The sequence below is a fragment of the Pseudorca crassidens genome, chromosome 10, assembly GCF_039906515.1.
Source record: "Pseudorca crassidens isolate mPseCra1 chromosome 10, mPseCra1.hap1, whole genome shotgun sequence".
NCBI classification, from domain to species: Eukaryota; Metazoa; Chordata; class Mammalia; order Artiodactyla; family Delphinidae; genus Pseudorca; species Pseudorca crassidens.
Genome location: NC_090305.1, coordinates 60,570,900 through 60,588,359, shown reverse-complemented (window position 1 = coordinate 60,588,359; position 17,460 = coordinate 60,570,900). Strand labels below are relative to the sequence as shown.

At 45.6% G+C, this 17,460-nt stretch overlaps 1 protein-coding gene across 1 annotated transcript in view; it reads left to right on the top strand.

The window, feature by feature from the left end:
* SNRK (SNF related kinase) overlaps positions 1-17,460 on the top strand; it is a 189,713-nt gene that overhangs the window by 72,563 nt on the left and 99,690 nt on the right. The window lies entirely within an intron of this gene.

The window sequence follows — 17,460 nt, the reverse complement described above, 5'->3', positions numbered from 1 at the left end:
TGGAAACGGGGGAAATGGTCTCAGTGCATCTTTGATGACCCACGGCAGAGAAAGGAGTGGGTGAGAAGCTTTAGAAAACCTGCTTCTCTGCTCTGAAAATGGGTGTGGAGGTGGACAGTGAGAGGCGTAGAAGCTGAACAGAAGCCCAAACCCCTGTTTGGTCCCCTGACAGTGGCCATGAGGACCGGGTCTGTCTCATGAGGCTGGAGCAGAGTCCTCCAGAGGCCCCGTTGCCTAGTAGCGATGCTCTGCTTGGGACTTGCGTCCTTTATCTCTGTTCTTATTTGCCCTCCACGGAGTCTGGAAGCTGGAAAAACACCTGTAAACTAGGTGGGGAAGGAGGAACAACTTATCTCCGTCAGAAAGCTGAGCACTTTGCAGCAACATGGATGGACCTAGAGATGATCACACTAAGTGAAGTAAGTCAGACAGAGAAAGACTAATATCATATGATGTGGCTTATGTGTAGAATCTTAAAAAAAGATACAAATGAACTTATTTACAAAGCGGATATAGACTCACAAACATAGAAAACAAACTTCTGGTTACCAAAGGGGAAAGGGGGACGGGGGGATAAATTAGGAGTTTGGGATTAAAATATACACATTACTATATATAAAATAGATAACCGACAAGGGCCTACTGTATAGCTCAGGGAAACTATATTCAATATCTTGTAGTAACCTCTAATGGAAAATAATCTAAACAAATATATTTAACTGAAATATATATATATATTTAACTGAATCACTTTGCTGTACACCTGAAACTAACACAACACTGTAAATCAACTATATTTCAATAAAAATTTTTTTTAAAAAGCTGAGACAAAAAAAGAACAGTTATTATGACCAAACTATTAACAGTGGTTACTGGCGGCAGATGGGCTTATGGTGGGGAACTGAAGAGGGTGTCTTTCTGTATTGCATCTTTCTGAATTGCTTGAAGTTTTTTAATAGCAGTGAAGGTATTTGATAAAGGAAACCCAGGAACAATGTACAGGTATAACATTGGTTTCTTAGCGAGCGTGAAGACACCCCCAGGCTCTCCCACTGCCCTGTTCACTCCACCAGTGGCTTCCCCCCTTGCTGCCTGTTCTCCCGTCCCCTCCCATCTCTGCAGTCCTCTGCAAGAAACTCTTGGCTTGCCAGGCCTGCGAGACGTCTCTCTTATCCTACCAAAACCCACCCACACAGTATTCCACTCCATCAGCTGAGTAGCCTGCCTCAGTTGGCTGTCATGTTTGATAGATGACTTCATGAGAAAGTAGCAATGACTGGGCTAATGCCTATATTTCCTGCACCATGAAACAGGTTTTAAGAGTTACATACCTGTTCCACCATTTTTTCTAATGGTCCCACTACTTGGAATATATTCCAAAGCAGTCACCCAAAGAGGGTGGAGTGGATACTGCTGGTTCCTCGCCCAGACCCCTCCACAGTGCCAGAGCCCCATCCCCACGCCTGCTGGGAGTTTCTGACCTCTGACCCCTTCCCCAGAGCCAACTTGCAGGGGAGGTTATGCACCCTCCTCCACCACCCAGGGCAGCCCACAGCCCATGACTGACTGGAGTTCTTTTGCCTTGATGGGGGATCAACTCTGTGATGCAGCTCATGTTCTAGAGCTCCCCGTGGGATCGGGGGGAAGCCAAGTCCAGCAGAGACCCCATCTTTGCTCAGCCCCTTCCCCCTCAGCAACTCATCCTGCACCTCTCGCTCCTGTGCTCAGATCCGCCCTCAAGAAATCACAGGCCCCAGAATCCCATCTCAGGCTCTGCTTTGGGGGAACCTGATCTGAGACACAGGGAGAAGTTTTGCTCATGGAAAAGATTCATTACAGAGTTATAGAGATCATCAGAGATAAACTAGGCAGATGCTGGTCAGAGAGACCACCTTGAGGGGGTGGCACTGGAATAGGCCATGAGCTTTTTTGTTCTCTTTAGTTCATTATCATGTGCTTGCATTACTGAGATTAAAATATTTTAAATTTAAAACAAAATAAACATCCATTTGACCTCCAAATGAAGCCATGGTCCTGCATTTGATCATCTGGATCTCATTTTTTTATACATCTTTATTGGAGTATAATTGCTTCACAATGCTGTGTTACCTTCTGTTGTACAACAAAGTGAATCAGCCATATGCATACCTATCGCCCCATATCTCCTCCCTCTTGAGCCTCCCTATCCCACCCCTCTAGGTCATGGTAAAGCACTGAGCTGATCTCCCTGTGCTATGTGGCTGCTTCTCACTAGCTATCTGTTTTACATTTGGTAGTGTATATATGTCCATGCCACTCTCACTTCGTCCCAGCTTACCCTTCCCCCTCCCCGTGTCTTTAAGTCCAGTCTCTATGTCTGCATCTTTATTCCTGCCATGCCACAAGGTTCATCAGAACCATTTTTTTAGATTCCATATATATGTGTTAGCACACAGTATTTGTTTTTCTCTTTCTGACTTACTTCACTCTGTATGACAGACTCTAGGTCCACCCACCTCACTACAAATAACTCAATTTCGTTTCTTTTTGTGGCTGAGTACTATTCCATTATATATATGTGGCCATGTCTTCCATTCATCTGTTGATGGACATTTAGGTTGCTTCCATGACCTGGCTATTGTAAATAGTGCTGCAGTGAACATTGGGGTGCATGTGTCTTTTTGAATTATGGTTTTCTCTGGGTATATGCCCAGTAGTGGGATTGCTAGGTCATATGGTAATTCTATTTTTAGTTTTTTAACGAAGTTCCATACTGTTCTCCATATTGGCTGTATCAATTTACATTTCCGCCAACAGTGCAAGAGGGTTCCCTTTTCTCCACACCCTCTCCAGCATTTGTTATTTGTAGATTTTCTGATGATGCCCATTCTAACCGGTGTGAGGTGATACCTCATTGTAGTTTTGATTTGCATTTCTCTAATAATTAGTGATGTTGAGCAGCTTTTCATGTGCTTCTTGGCCACCTGTATGTCTTCTTTGGAGAAATGTCTATTTAGGTCTTCCGCCCATTTTTTAATTGGGTTGTTTTTTTGATATTGAGCTGCATGAGCTGTTTACATATTTTGGATATTAATCCTTTGTCCGTTGTTTCATTTGCAAATATTTTCTCCTGTTCTGAGGGTTGTCTTTTCATCTTGTTTTTGGTTTCCTTTGCTGTGCAAAAGCTTTTAAGTTTCATTAGGTCCCATTTGTTTATTTTTATTTTCATTACTCTAGGAGGTGGGTCAAAAAAGATCTTGCTGTGGTTTATGTCAGAGTGTTTTTCCTATATTTTCCTCTAAGAGTCTTATAGTGTCTGGTCTTACATTTAGGTGTTTAATCCATTTTGAGTTTATTTTTGTGTATGGTGTTAGGTAGTGTTCTAATTTCATTCTTTTACATGTAGCTGTCCAGTTTTCCCAGCACCACTTATTGAAGAGGCTGTCTTTTCTCCATTGTATGTTCTTGCCTCCTTTGTCATAAATTAGGTGACCGTATGTGCGTGGGTTTATCTCTGGGCTTTCTATCCTGTACCATTGCTCTATATTTCTGTTTTTGTGCCAGTACCATACTGTCTTGATTACTGTAGCTTTGTAGTGTAGTTTGAAGTTGGGAAGCCTGATTCCTCCAGCTTCATTTTTATTTCTCAGGATTGCTTTGGCTATTCGAGGTCTTTGCGTTTCTATAAAACTGTAAAATTTTTGTTCTAATTCTGTGAAGAATACCATTAGTAGTTTGATAGGGATTGCATTGAATCTGTAGATTGCTTTGGGTGGTATAGTCATTTTCACAATATTGATTCTTCCAATCCAAAAACATGGTATATTTCTCCGTCTGTTTGTGTCATCTGTGATTTCTTTCATCAGTGTTTTATAATTTTCTGAGTACAAGTCTTTTGCCTCCTTAGGTAGGTTTATTCCTAGGTATTTTATTCTTTTTGTTGCGATGGTAAATGGAATTGTTTCCTTAATATTTCCATCTGATTTTTCGTTGTTAGTGTTAGGAATGCCAGAGATTTCTGTGTATTAATTTTGTATCCTGCAACCTTACCACATTCATTGATTAGTTCTAGTAGTTTTCTGGTGACATCTTTAGGATTTTCTATATATAGTATCATGCCATCTGCAAACAGTGACAATTTTACTTCTCCTTTTCCAATTTGTATTCCTTTTATTTCTTTTTCTTCTCTGATTGCCGTGGCTAGGACTTCCAAAACTATGTTGAATAAGAGTGGCGAGAGTGGACATCCTTCTGTTGTTCCTGATCTTAGTGGAAATGCTTTCAGTTTTTCACCATTAAGTATGATGTTTGCTGTGGGTTTGTCATAAATGGCCTTTATTATGTTGAGGTAGGTCCCCTCTATGCCCATTTTCTGGAGAGTTTTTATCATAAATGGGTGTTGAATTTTGTCAAAAGCTTTTTCTGCATCTATTGAGATGATCATATGGTTTTTATTCCTTATTTTGTTAATATGGTGTATCACATTGATTGATTTGCATATATTGAAGAATCCTTGCATCCCTGGGATAAATCCCACTTGATCATGGTGTATGATCCTTTTAATATGTTGTTGGATTCTGTTTGCTAGTATTTTGTTCAGGATTTTTGCATCTATGTTCATCAGTGATATTGATCTATAATTCTCTTTTTTTGTGATATCTTTTTCTGGTTTTGTTATCAGGGTGATGGTGGCTTCACAGAACGAATTTAGAAGTGTTCCTCCCTCTGCAATTTTTTGGAAGAGTTTGAGAAGGGTCAGTGTTAGCTCTTCTCTAAATGTTTGGTAGAATTCGACTTTGAAGCCATCTGGTCCTGGACTTTTGTTTGTTGGACGATTTTTAATTACGATCTCAATTTCATTACTTGTGATATGTCTGTTTATATTTTCTATTTCTTCCTGGTTCAGTCTTGGAAAATTGTACCTTTCCAAGAATTTGTCCATTTCTTCGTGGTTGTCCATTTTATTGGCATATAGTTGTTTGTAGTAGTCTCTTATAATCCTTTGTATTTCTGCGGTGTCAGTTGTGATTTCTCCTTTTTCATTTCTAATTTTATTGATTTGCGTCCTCTCCCTTTTTTCCTTGATGAGTTTGCCTAAGGGTTTATCAATTATGTTTATCTTCTCAAAGAACCAACTTTTCGTTTTATTGATCTTTGCTATTGTTTTCTTTGTTTCTATTTCATTTATTTCTGCTCTGATCTTTATGATTTCTTTCCTTCTCCTGACTTTGGGTTTTCTTCATTCTTCTTTCTCTAATTGCTTTAGGTATAGGGTTAGATTGTTTATTTGAGATTTTTCTTATTTTTTGAGGTGAGATTGAATTGCTATAAACTTCGCTCTTAGAACTGCTTTTGCTGCGTCCCATAGGTTTTGAGTCATCGTGTTGTCGTTGTCATTTGTTACTATGTATTTTCAAAAATTTCTTCAGTGATCTCTTGGTGTTTTAGTAGCGCACTGTTTAGCTTCCATGTATTTGGGTTTTTTTACATTTTTTTCCCTGTAATTGATTTCCAATCTCATAGCGTTGTGGTGAGAAAAGATGCTTGATACGATTTCAATTTTCTTAAATTTTCCAAGGCTTGATTTGTGACCCAAGATGTGCTCTATCCTCGAGAACGTTCCATATGCATTAGAGAAGAAAGTGTATCTGCCACTTTTGGGTGGAATGTTCTATAAATATCAATTAAATCTGTCTGGTCTGTTGTGTCATTTAAAGCTTGTGTTTCCTTATTTATTTTCTGTTTGGGTGATCTGTCCATTGGTGTAAGTGGAGTGTTAAAATCCCCTACTATTATTGTGTTACTGTCGATTTCCCCTTTCACGGTCATTAGCATTTGCCTTATGTATTGAGGTGCTCCTATGTTGGATGCATAAACATTTATAATTGTTATATCTTCGTGGATTGATCCCGTGATCATTATGTAGTGTCCTTCCTTGTCTCTTGTAACAGTCTTTATTTTAAAGTCTATTTTATCTGATATGAGTATTGCTACTCCAGCTTTCTTTTGATTTCCATATGCATGGAATGTTTTTCCATCCCTTCACTTTCAGTCTGTATGTGTCCCTAGGTCTGAAGTGGGTCTCTTGTAGACAGCGTGTATATGGGTCTTGTTTTTGTATCCATTCAGCCAGTCTGTGTCTTTTGGTTGGGGCATTTAATCCATTTACATTCAAGGTTATTATTGATATGTATGTTCCTATTACCATTTTCATAATTGTTTTGGGTTTGTTTTTGTTTGTTTTTGTTTTTTGTTTGTTTGTTTGTTTTATTTTGCGGTACGCGGGCCTCTCACTGTTGTGGCCTCTCCTGTTGTGGAGCACAGGCTCCGGACGCGCAGGCTCAGCGGCCATGGCTCACGGGCCCAGCTGCTCTGCGGCACGTGGGATCTTCCCGGACCGGGGCACAAACCCGTGTCCCCTGTATCGGCAGGCGGACTCTCAACCACTGCGCCACCAGGGAAGCCCTTGGGTTTGTTTTTGTGGGTCTGTTTCTTCTCTTGTGTTTCCTGCCTAGAAAAGTTCCTTTAGCATTTGTTGTAAGGCTGGTTTGGTGGTGCTGAATTCTCTTAGCTTTTACTTGTCTGAAAAGCTTTTGATTTCTCCATCAAATCTGAATGAGATCCTTGCTGGGTAGAGTAATCTTGGTTGTAGGTTCTTCTCTTTCATCGCTTTAAGTATATCCTGCCACGCCTTTCTGGCCTGCAGAGTTTCTGCTGAAAAATCAGCTGATAACCTTATGGAGATTCCTTTGTATGTTATTTGTTGCTTTTCGCTTGCTGCTTTTAATATTTTTTCTTTGAATTTAATTTTTGTTAGTTTGATTAATATGTGTCATGGTGTGTTTCCCCTACGGTTTATCCTGTATGGGACTCTTTGCATTTCCTGGACTTGGGTAACTATTTCCTTTCCCATGTTAGGGAAGTTTTCCACTATACTCTCTTCAAATATTTTCTCAGACCCTTTCTTTTTCTCTTCTTCTGGGACCCCTATAATTTAAATGTTGGTGTGTTTAGTATTGTCCCAGAGGTCTCTGAGATTGTCTTCAATTCTTTTCATTCTTTTTTCCTTATTCTGCTCCTCATCAGTTATTTCCACCATTCTGTCTTCCAGCTCACTTATTCGTTCTTCTGCCTCAGTTATTCTGTCACTGATTCCTTCTTGTGTATTTTGCATTTCAGTTATTGTGTTGTTTATCTCTGTTTGTTTGTTCTTTAGTTATTCTAGATCTTTGTTAAACATTTCTTGTATTTTCTCAGTCTGTGCCTCCATTCTATTGCCAAGGTTCTGGATCATCTTTACTATTATTACTCTAAATTCCTTTTGATGTAGATTGCCTCCTTCCTATTCATTTCTTTGGCCTTGTAGGCTTTTACCTTGCTCCTTCATCTGTGACATATTGTTTTGCTGTCTCAATTTTTTTTTTTTTGATGGGTTGGATTGTCTTACTGGTTGTTTGGCCTGAGGCTTCCAGCAGTGGAGTTTGTAGCCTGTTGGGTAGAGCTGGGTTTTGGTGCTGAGGTGAGGACCTCCGGGGGACCTCACTCTGATGAATATGCCCTGGGGTCTGAGGTTCTCTGTTAGTCCGGTGGCTCAGACTTTGAGCTCCCACTGCAGGAGCTTTGGCCCGATCCCCGGCTCGTGAATCAAGCTCATGAAAGCTCCACGGGGTGGCCAAAAAAAAAGAAGAAAAAGAGCAGAACAATAACAAAGAGTAAAAAATAAAATTAGACTAGGAAACTAACAGATATGTTAGAAAGAATATAAAAATAAAAATACAGATGAAATAACAACCGGAAGGTAAACCAGAATCCCAATAGTAAAAAAGAGGAGGAAAAAAAAATGGCGGAAAAGGCCTTGGCTGTGGGGGGCAGGGCCTAGGCAGGGGCGGGGTTTGGGCAGTGGGCAGGGCCTATGCTTAGGACCCACCGGGCTGGAAAAGGCCCTGGGGGGCGTGGGAGGTGGGACTTAGGCTCAACAGAAGGGGCCCAGGCATGCCGGAGGGTGGGGGACCCAGCGTGGGAGCCCAGCAGGCTTCCTGGGCCCAAGTGGGTGGGGCAAACACCCTCTGCGCCTCTGCTGCTCCTCCCGCCTGTCTCTCCTGTTCTCCCCTGGCCTCCTTCCTACACCCCTAGGACCCCCGCGGCCCAGAGGGGGCCTCTGAGGGTGTAGGACTCTGCTGGAGAGCCGGGCAGCCTTCCTGGGCCAAATGGGCAGGGTAAACGCTAGGCGTGCTTCCCCCTGATACGAGCCCCCAAGGGTTCCCCCAGGTGTGGGAACCCCTCCCCCCCTCACAGCCACCCCGCAGGGGCACTGGTCCTGTCCGGCCTCCACTTCTCCCCCCTCAGTCCCCGCAACATCCTACCCGGTCGCTTGGGGGTTCCCTCCATCTCCTTGGGTGTCAAGGTCCCCCACCAGCTTCAGTCAGGTGCCCTAGTTGTGGGGAGATGTGAACTCTGTGTCTTCCTACACTGCCATCTTGACTCCGCCCCTCTGGATCTCATTTTGGAAGATTGGCTCCGAAAATTCAGAAGTTTTGTCGGTCCTAGAATGAAATCCATATGCCAGGTGAATTTCTATCTGTAGCTAGATAAAATTTCATATTTTCTGCTGGAATGTGGCTGTTCACTAAAAGTAACTAAATCCCAAATCAGAATAGAGTGAAAAAACATGGGGCCTCGACCACTTGTTACTGAACTACAGGACACTGAGATGACTGTAGAGCCATCCAACGTGGACGGCACCCAACATGCTTTTAAATTATTGATAAATGACGAGGAAGGAGAATTTGAGAAACAGGATAGTCAGCCGAGCAGAAAGGCACTGGCCCTATGGGGACTGATCTAAAAGGAAGGCAGCTTCTACCTCTGAATGGGATGAAGTGCTGTTTGGGAGGAGGGCAAGGTCCTCACTGTGCAGCAGGCATGGGACAGAGAGGTAGGGGACCCAGGTGCTGCCATGTGACCAAGTTGGCCTTGCTGTGGTGTGAGATAGGGATGGCAGCTGTTGGAGGCCTGGAGAAAGGGATGTGGTCCACAGGGACCCGTTCGTAAGCTGTTCATGCAACAGCTCTTTGGTGCCTCCTCTGTGCCAGGGGCTGGAAGGGGCATGGGGGACACAGTGAAGAGAGATGGAAAGAAAGAAAGTGTGTCAGTCAAGGACGTTTGATGCAACAGAAACAGATTTTGTCTCACAGCGGCAAAGCTGCATTTATTGAAAGGAGAATGAGGCACAGAATTACAAGAAGTTTATAGAACCAGCTTGGAAACAGGTAGGAAAGACGGCAGCTCCAGCTGGAGGGGCTAAGAAGAAGGAACTATATAGGAAGGGTCTAAGAGCAGAAGACTGTGGTCAGTGCTGATAGGATAAAAACCCTCCAGCCATGTCTTCCATCTGCTGTGTTCCAGAAGAAAACGTGGCAGTAGCCAAGCCTAGGTCACACATCTGTCCCTGGCCACATGGGGATGATCACAGGAGGGAATCAGCCTCTCACATTTGTGGGAGGTGGGGCTCCACTGGAGTTACTGTCCTACAAAGACCACATACTATGGTGGATTCCCCACAAGGAAACTGAGATGCTCCTAAGAGGGGGAGGTGAGATCCAAGCTGTGATGTGAAGGGTCAGTCCAAGTCAGCCCAGGGAGCGGGCGGTGGAGGAAGGCTGTGGGCAGATGACACTGCCGAAGGCTGGAGGCTGTACAGCCTGGAGCAGTTTTGGAAATGGTAAGAATCCTATCTCCCCCACTTTACATGGTTCCTTACTCTTTTGTTTTTTTTTTTTTGCGGTACGCGGGCCTCTCACTGTTGTGGCCTCTCCCGTTGCGGAGCACAGGCTCCGGATGCGCAGGCTCAGCGGCCATGGCTCACGGGCCCAGCCGCTCTGCGGCATGTGGGATCTTCCCGGACCGGGGCACGAACCCGCGCCCCCTGCATCGGCAGGCGGACACTCAATCACTGTGCCACCAGGGAAGCCCTGGTTCCTTATTCTTAAAGGGGTAATTCAGTTGAGGTGCAGCCTCGGGTAAAGATGCCGTGGAATGGGGGAAGTCAGCATCTTCCTGGGCTGGAAGCAGAGGGTGAGGAGGATGTGGCAGGGGAAAGGCCTGTCGAGGCTAGCAGGGCTGCTCCCGAGGGGTGCGCTGTGTTGAAGAGCTCTGGGTGGGGAAAGATTGTTCCCTGCAGCAGGTAGGAAGGATCTTAGAGCTAGAGGCAAGGTGAGAGCCAGAAGGCTGCTGCTGTAACCCAGCAGAGGCAAGACCAGGGCTAAAGGGGTGGGAAAATGCATAGGAAAGAAAGGCTTTGCCATAAATTCAAAAGGATCCCCAAGGACAGTCTCTAAATGTACACAACATGGCAAAAACTCTGAATCTCCCATTGACATTTTAGCCACAATTGAGACACCCAGGGTTGGTGATGTCACTTGTACGGAGTGGATTTTAAAGATGGAAGGACTGGGTTTAAAAACCTCCCACTCTGCTGCTTTCTTGCTGTGTGGCCCTTCAGGCCTCACTTCACTGCTCCAGATTTCATTGAGGATAATTTCTTCATCTACCTGTGCTGGACATCCATCTGTGGTTTGAATACTCAGCATCTGTTCCCCTTTGTCTAGTAGGACCTCTGATATTTGTTTGAAGATCTGTCCTGTCTTCATTCTCCAGGAGTAGAGCTCATCTGCACTCCCACCTGGCAACGATGATTGGTTTGAGGACAGGCACACATCCTAGGCCAGTCGAATCAGAGCGAACCTTGGGAATTTTTGTAGAAGCCACTGGAAGAGTGTTAAGTCTTTTCCACTGAGTGAAACCCTGAAGTCAGTCATTCTGCAGACATCTAGGCTTCAATACAGAGAGAGCCACAACACGGAGGTCAAGAATGGAGCCACAAATGCATGGCAGAGATGAGAGACCAAGAGAAAACAAATTCTAATGACCCTCTTTTAGCCCCTGGATCAAGCTTGACCTGAAGCCAAAGATACTCCAGGATATTTATTACATGTAAATTCCTACTCATGTTGCTGGTTTCACCCAACAGGAAAACAGAAACAGATAAGGTCTGCAGATGCTGCACTCTCAAATCACTACCTTGACCCCAGGGCTAGAGTTTGGTTGGTGATGTCTTTCAGGTGAACTTGGTCCTCTGAAGCAGTTGCCCCCTGGGTGTGTTCGGTAATCGAAGCCGTTCTCAGACACGCCCATACTGGCCCACCACTGCTGTGGTGAGGAAACAGGGGCGGGCCTAGCTGGCTGCAGTGGGGGCTGCGTGGGAGGGGCAAGGACAGGCGGCGCTGGGCTGGGCGGGAAGGCCCGCAGGTGTGCATTGCCGTCTCCGTACCAGCATCCCACGCACTACGACTGCTCCTCAAAGAGGTGTTTCTCGCCAGGAGGTGCCGTGGATGCTTGTGACACTGCCTGGGAGGAAATGGGAGGCGCCAGGATGGGCGTCTCACCGTGGAGGCGTCCAGGCAGGGGCGCAGCAAGATCTCCTTGTTGGAGTAGTAATAAGGCATGTGGACTTGGGGTGGGCTTGGGGTACTTGTGCCAGCCCCTCCTCGAAGGAGCTCATGGACCCCTGCAGGATCACCATCAGCATGGCAATCTGAGCTCTAATGACAAGCACCTGGCCCTCAACTGGTGTTGGCGGGTTCCGTGTCGCTTTGGTCCATACTCTTTGTCTCAGTAGTGCCTAGTGCGCAGGCGTAGGAGCCAGGGGCTGGGTTGAATACCCGTCGTTCTGTGAGCTGGGGCAAGCGGCTTAACTTCTGTGCCTTGGTTTCCCGATCTGTCAAGAACGGATAATAATAGCACCAGCTTCATGAGTTGGTTTGAGGATTAAATGAATTCATACCTCTGGGGCTTTAGGACAGGACCTGGCTTCTAGTGAGGGCTGTGGGTCGGTGGGAGGAGCATTTTTTTTTTTTTTGCGGTACGCGGGCCTCTCACTGTTGTGGCCTCTCCCGCCGCAGAGCACAGGCTCCGGATGCGCAGGCTCAGCGGCCATGGCTCACGCGCCCAGCCGCTTCGCGGCATGTGGGATCTTCCCGGACCAGGGTGCGAACCCGAGTCCCCTGCATCGGCAGGTGGACTCTCAACGACTGCGCCACCAGGGAAGCCCAGGGGAGGAGCATTTTTAACAAGCCTGTTTTGAGCTGATTGGCAAGGGTAGGCCCTGGACCAGGGCTTCTGACTCCAGATCTGCCTCTGACTCAGCCAGGAACAGGAGGGTGATGTTCACACGCTCCAGCGCAGCTCATGCGGGCGCATCCACGCCCTCAGAACACAGAAGCCTCCAGCCGAAGCTCTCGTCAGGTGCTCCATCTGAGTCAGTGGTACAGGGGGCACATCGTCATTAATTATACTGAGAGCAAGGCTGGGTCCGCATTCCCACACCCACCTTGGCAACTGCAAACAGCTTAGGGAGACCGAACAGAGCTCCTTGTGTGTTTATCAGGGTTCATAGGCTATTTTTGCCGCCTTCTTTTTTTTTTTTTTTTTTCCTTTGGCTGCACCGCGTGGCTTGTAGGATCTTAATTCCCTGACCAGGGATTGAACCCGTGCCCTCGGCAGTGGAAGCCCAGTGTCCTAACCGCCAGGGAATTTCCTATTCCTAACTTCTTAACCTCTCAAATTCTGTCTGCTTTGGTGTTAAAGGGATTCGGTTGAACAGCTGACCTGACTTCTTTCATGGTGGCAAAACTCAAGTCTTCTCCATCCACTTGGTGTGAGTGAGTGAGAAGCGTTGTGGGCGTGCGACTCCTAAATTGAGGCTCCTTGTGTCTTGTGGATACACCCTAGGTTTACATAACAAGCCCCAGGACCTACTGGAGATAAAATGAGATCCACTTCCACTGGGTCAGCTACCCAGATTGGCTAGTTTATGATTGTCTGGGACTCCCGTCTCTGAAGCTGGGGTGTGAGGGCTGAGGTGAAACATGAGTCAGTCTGAATAATTCCCTGCTCAGCTTTGGATAATAGCAAGTTCCGGGCAAAAGGGACAGTTCCTCTGGTGCGACAGCAGCCTCTTGACTAGACTGTGGCAGTAGTCTTCTAAGTCACCTCGAGCCTTCTGTTATGCTCCCTTTTATTGGGTAGGGGCGCCCCACGCGGCACGCAGGATCCTAGTTCCCCAGCCAGGGATTGAACCTGTGCCTCCTGCAGTGGAAGCGTGGAGTCCTAACCACTGGACCGCCAGGGAAGTCCCATGTTATGCTTCCTTCTTATCCATCCCCAAGTGGCCACAGGGAGGGCTCCGTGAAATACGATGATGTCATTTCCTTGCTTAATATCCTCCTGTGCTTCCCGCAGCCTAGAACAGCACGGTTCAATAGAACTTTCTGTGATGAAGGAGATGTTCTGTATCTGCATTGTCCAGTATGGTAACCCCTAACCACATGTGGCGACTGCGCAGGTGAGTGAAATGTGGGGAGTGTGTCTGAGGAATTGAATTTTTACTTGTATTTTATTTCAACCAACTGAAACTGAAGTTGCCACATATGGTTAGTGGCTGCATAGTAGACAGCATCGGTCTAGAGAATGAAACCAAAGTCTCAGCCATGTCCCAGCCCTATCTGAGCAACTTTCATTTTTTTTGCCAAAATTCATTCAAACTGGGGATTCCAACCAAAGCTAATGACTTACAACTCCCTAAACTTTGTGCCCACTTCACACCTCCAAGCACGGGCATCTGCTATCCTCCCTGCCTGGAATGTTCTCATCTCCTGCCCAAACATGCCTTCAAGCTGCCTGCCAGCCCAGCAACCCTCCTTCAAGCCATAGCTCCCGTATTACTTCTACCATCAAGCTTTATCAACCACCCCCTGCCCTCCCCATGCAGAGCTAACCACCCCTCCCTTTATGCAACTGGCAGAGGCACGCTCTGAGGCCCTTCCAGCACTTATACTGCTGATGTGTTTCCCATCTCCGAGTAAAGGCAGCCTCCAGGAGAAAAGGTTCTGTGTCGTATTCGCCTCTGCGTCTCCAATGCCTGCTGCAGGGTTTGGCTCAGATCAAGCAGTCATTAGATGGTGGCTGAAGAAATAAGACATAGGTCATAGTTCAGGCTGTCTCGCATCCAACTTCCTGTCTTAATTTACCCCAGTCACTTCTGGGGCCTTATCTTTCTGTGTGGCCTTGGGAGTTGGAAATTAAAGGAGAAGTTTTTTTTTTAATAGAAGTATAGGTGATTTACAATATTGTGTTAGTTTCTGGTGTACAGCAAAGTGATTCAGTTATATCTATATATATTTTTCAGATTATTTTCCATTATAGGTTATTATAAGATCTTGAATATTGTTCTCTGTGTTATACAGTAAATCCTTGTTGCTTATCTATTTTATATATAGTAATGTGTATCTGTTAATCCCAAAGTCCTAATTTATTCCTTCGCCATCCCCTTTCCCCTTTGGTAACCATAAGTTTGTTTTCTATGTCTGTGAGTCTGTTTCTGTTTTGTAAATGGGTTCATTTGTATTATTTTTTAGATTCCACGTGTAAGTGATATCATATGATATTCGTCTTTCTCTGTCTGACTTACTTCACTAATATGATCATCTCTAGGTCCACCCGTGTTGCTGCAAATGGCAAAATTTTGTTCTTTCTTATGGCTGAGTAATATTCCATTGTATACATGGACCACATCTTCTTTATCCATTTATCTGTCGATGGACACTTGGGTTGCTTCCATGTCTTGGATATTGTAAATAGTGCTGCAATGAACATTGGGGTGTATGTGTCTTTTCCAATTAGAGTTTTCATCTTTTCTGGGTATATGCCCAGGAGTGGAATTGCTGAATCATATGGAAAGTCTATTTTTAGTTTTTTAAGGAAGCTCCATACTGTTTTCCAGAGTGGCTGCACCCATTTACATTTCAAACGGGAAGATCTTTTCACTGCCCAGGCCAGTCTTTCCAGAGACTAATGAGGGCGTGAGGAATGCAGTGAGGCCAGGGCAGATAGAGGTCACACTCATCATAGCAGCAGCACACAGGCCATACCACTTCTGTTGCCCAGCCCGCCAGAGCTCTGAGATTGATTCTCCAGCCTCCTGCCAAAATGTGCGTCCCTGATGGCCTTCCAAAAATTCGCTGGGAGAGTTGGCTGGCTCTTGGTCATTGGCTACCAAGGGACCCTTAGCAACAATCATACAGAGAAGCTTCCAGGTCCACAGAGCCCTGCAGGAGGAGAGGGCGTGTCCTTTTGTGATGAGACTCAGGGGGTGACAGGGCTGAGCTGTCACAATGCACAAAGCTGAGGTTGAAGCCAGAGCAGAAGACCCTCCCAGGCAGCTGAGGAGGACCTACCTAGCATTGCAGGGAGATGAAGCTGACCATGCCAGGAGCTTGGCCTGTGCCAGGAAGGCAGAGCACTGTCCACTCCAGTCAGAGTGACTGGGATGTCTGGGTGACTACAGGCTGGGCCATCCCATGGAGTGAGGTAGAGGAGACTCCAAGTGGTGCTGAAGGATTCTGTTGATAGGGATTGGTAAACTGAGGGCCATGGAGGGCTCTTTGGGTGTTATTGGTAAGTGTTATTGGTTGGGTTTCTATTCTCTTAAGTAAACATCCCTTCAAATACACTGTGAACCGAGAACTTTATTCATCCGTTCAACAACGTTTATGAAGGGCCTCTTCCTCTGCACAAGGGACCATGCCAGCACAGGGCCTTTCCCCAAGCTGTGTCTCCTGCCTGGATTTCTCTTTTGCCTTGTCTGAACAGCTCCTACCCATCATTCACACTTAGTTTAAATGTCACTTCCTATGGAAACCCTCCTTGACACCCAGATTAGGTCTCCTGGACCCTGGTACCTCATGTTATAGCACTTATCAGAGCTATCATTGTGTAGGTATTGGTGGGGCCATTTGAAGAAAGCTTCTCTTCTTGCTAAGTGACAGGCTCCGGAGGGCAGGACAGGGTCTGTCCTGTTCATAGATGGACCTCAGCACTACCTGGTGCAGTGTCTAACAGCCAAGGAATATTTGTTGAATGAACGACCAAAGGAGGGGAGGTGAAGAGGAAGGAAGTAGGGGAGGAAGGAAAGGAAGAAAGGCAAGGTTACAGTATTCCCCCTGGCCCTCTGGGTGCCCACAGTATGATATCTGTCCCTAATTATGCTCTGTGCCCTTAAAAAAGGAAATAATAAGTAGCCTCTCCAGGCCATGCACTTGGGGCCAACCAGGGTAAAGACTGTGTCCTCTATAACCTCATACCTGATCCTTTGTAGGGTGAACTCCCCAGGGTTCTGGCCAAAGACAACTCAAAACAAAGTCCCTGCTGCTATGTCTGAATGTTCATGTCCCCTCAAAATTCCCATGTTGAACTCATAATGCCCAATGTGATGGTATTAGTAGGTGGGACCTTGGGGAGGTGGTTAGATCGTGAGGGTGGAGCCCTCATGAGTGGGATTAGTGCCCTTATAAAAGAGGCTCAGGGAGCTCCAGTAGCTCCTTCCTCCATGTGATAATACAGTGACAAGTCTGTGACTCAGAAGAGGGCCTTATCTGACCACGCTGTCATCCTGATCTTGGTTATGGAGAGATAAGCATTTTAAATGTTAAGGGCTACTGCCAAAATAGCTGCAGCCCCATGATCCATTGCACCTTTGAGTTTAATCTCTTTGTGTTGGGGTAGATTTCACACAAAGTCTGGAATTGGACACTACGTTTTGGCATCAGAACTGCTGCTCCAGAGGTGTTAGAACTCACTTCCTAGTGCAAGTACAGCTCACATTGGCAGCACCTTCTAAGCATTCTTCATGAGTTCACTCGTTTAATCCTTAACATCAACTACCCTTTGAGGCAGGTGTTGTTATTTGAGGCCTTGACCATGCTTGGATGGCAATAAAGTAGCCCATCCAAGATTCAAAGTCGGTGTCTGCAGCTTCCCTTGTTTGCTGTTCAGAGTTCTGGGTGAGCAAGGGACTGACAGGATCTCAAGTCACATAATCAGACTGAGGCTTCTTTAAAGGCTTCTTCAAACCCATACGTTCATAACTGACTTAACTCAGGAATTCACCCACATAGAAAAGCCAGTGGGATTTGCAATGCAGGCCGTCCTACAATATGATAAAAATACAGATCAGGAGTTTCACCTGGAGGCTGGTAAAAGGCCTAATAGGAGTTGCTGCAGCAGAGACAGTAATTGGGGGTGAAGTCATCATCATAAGTAACATTAAAAACAAAAGAAATGGAGTTTGGGATTAACAGACACTACTATATATAAAATGGATAAACAGCAAGGACCTACTGTATAGCATAGGGAAACTATATTCAATATCTTATAATAACCTATAATGGGAAAGAATCTGAATCACTTTGCTGTACAACTGAAACTAGGACAACATTGTAAATAAAGTATTTTAAAAAAAAAGGAAAAAAACACAGGCAAACTTTTTTTTTTTTTGGTCTCATGGGTGAGAATGCTGTGCCCAGGCCTCAGCATTTCAACCTGCATCCTGTGACGTTTCCCTGACGTGCAACACAAAGACATTGA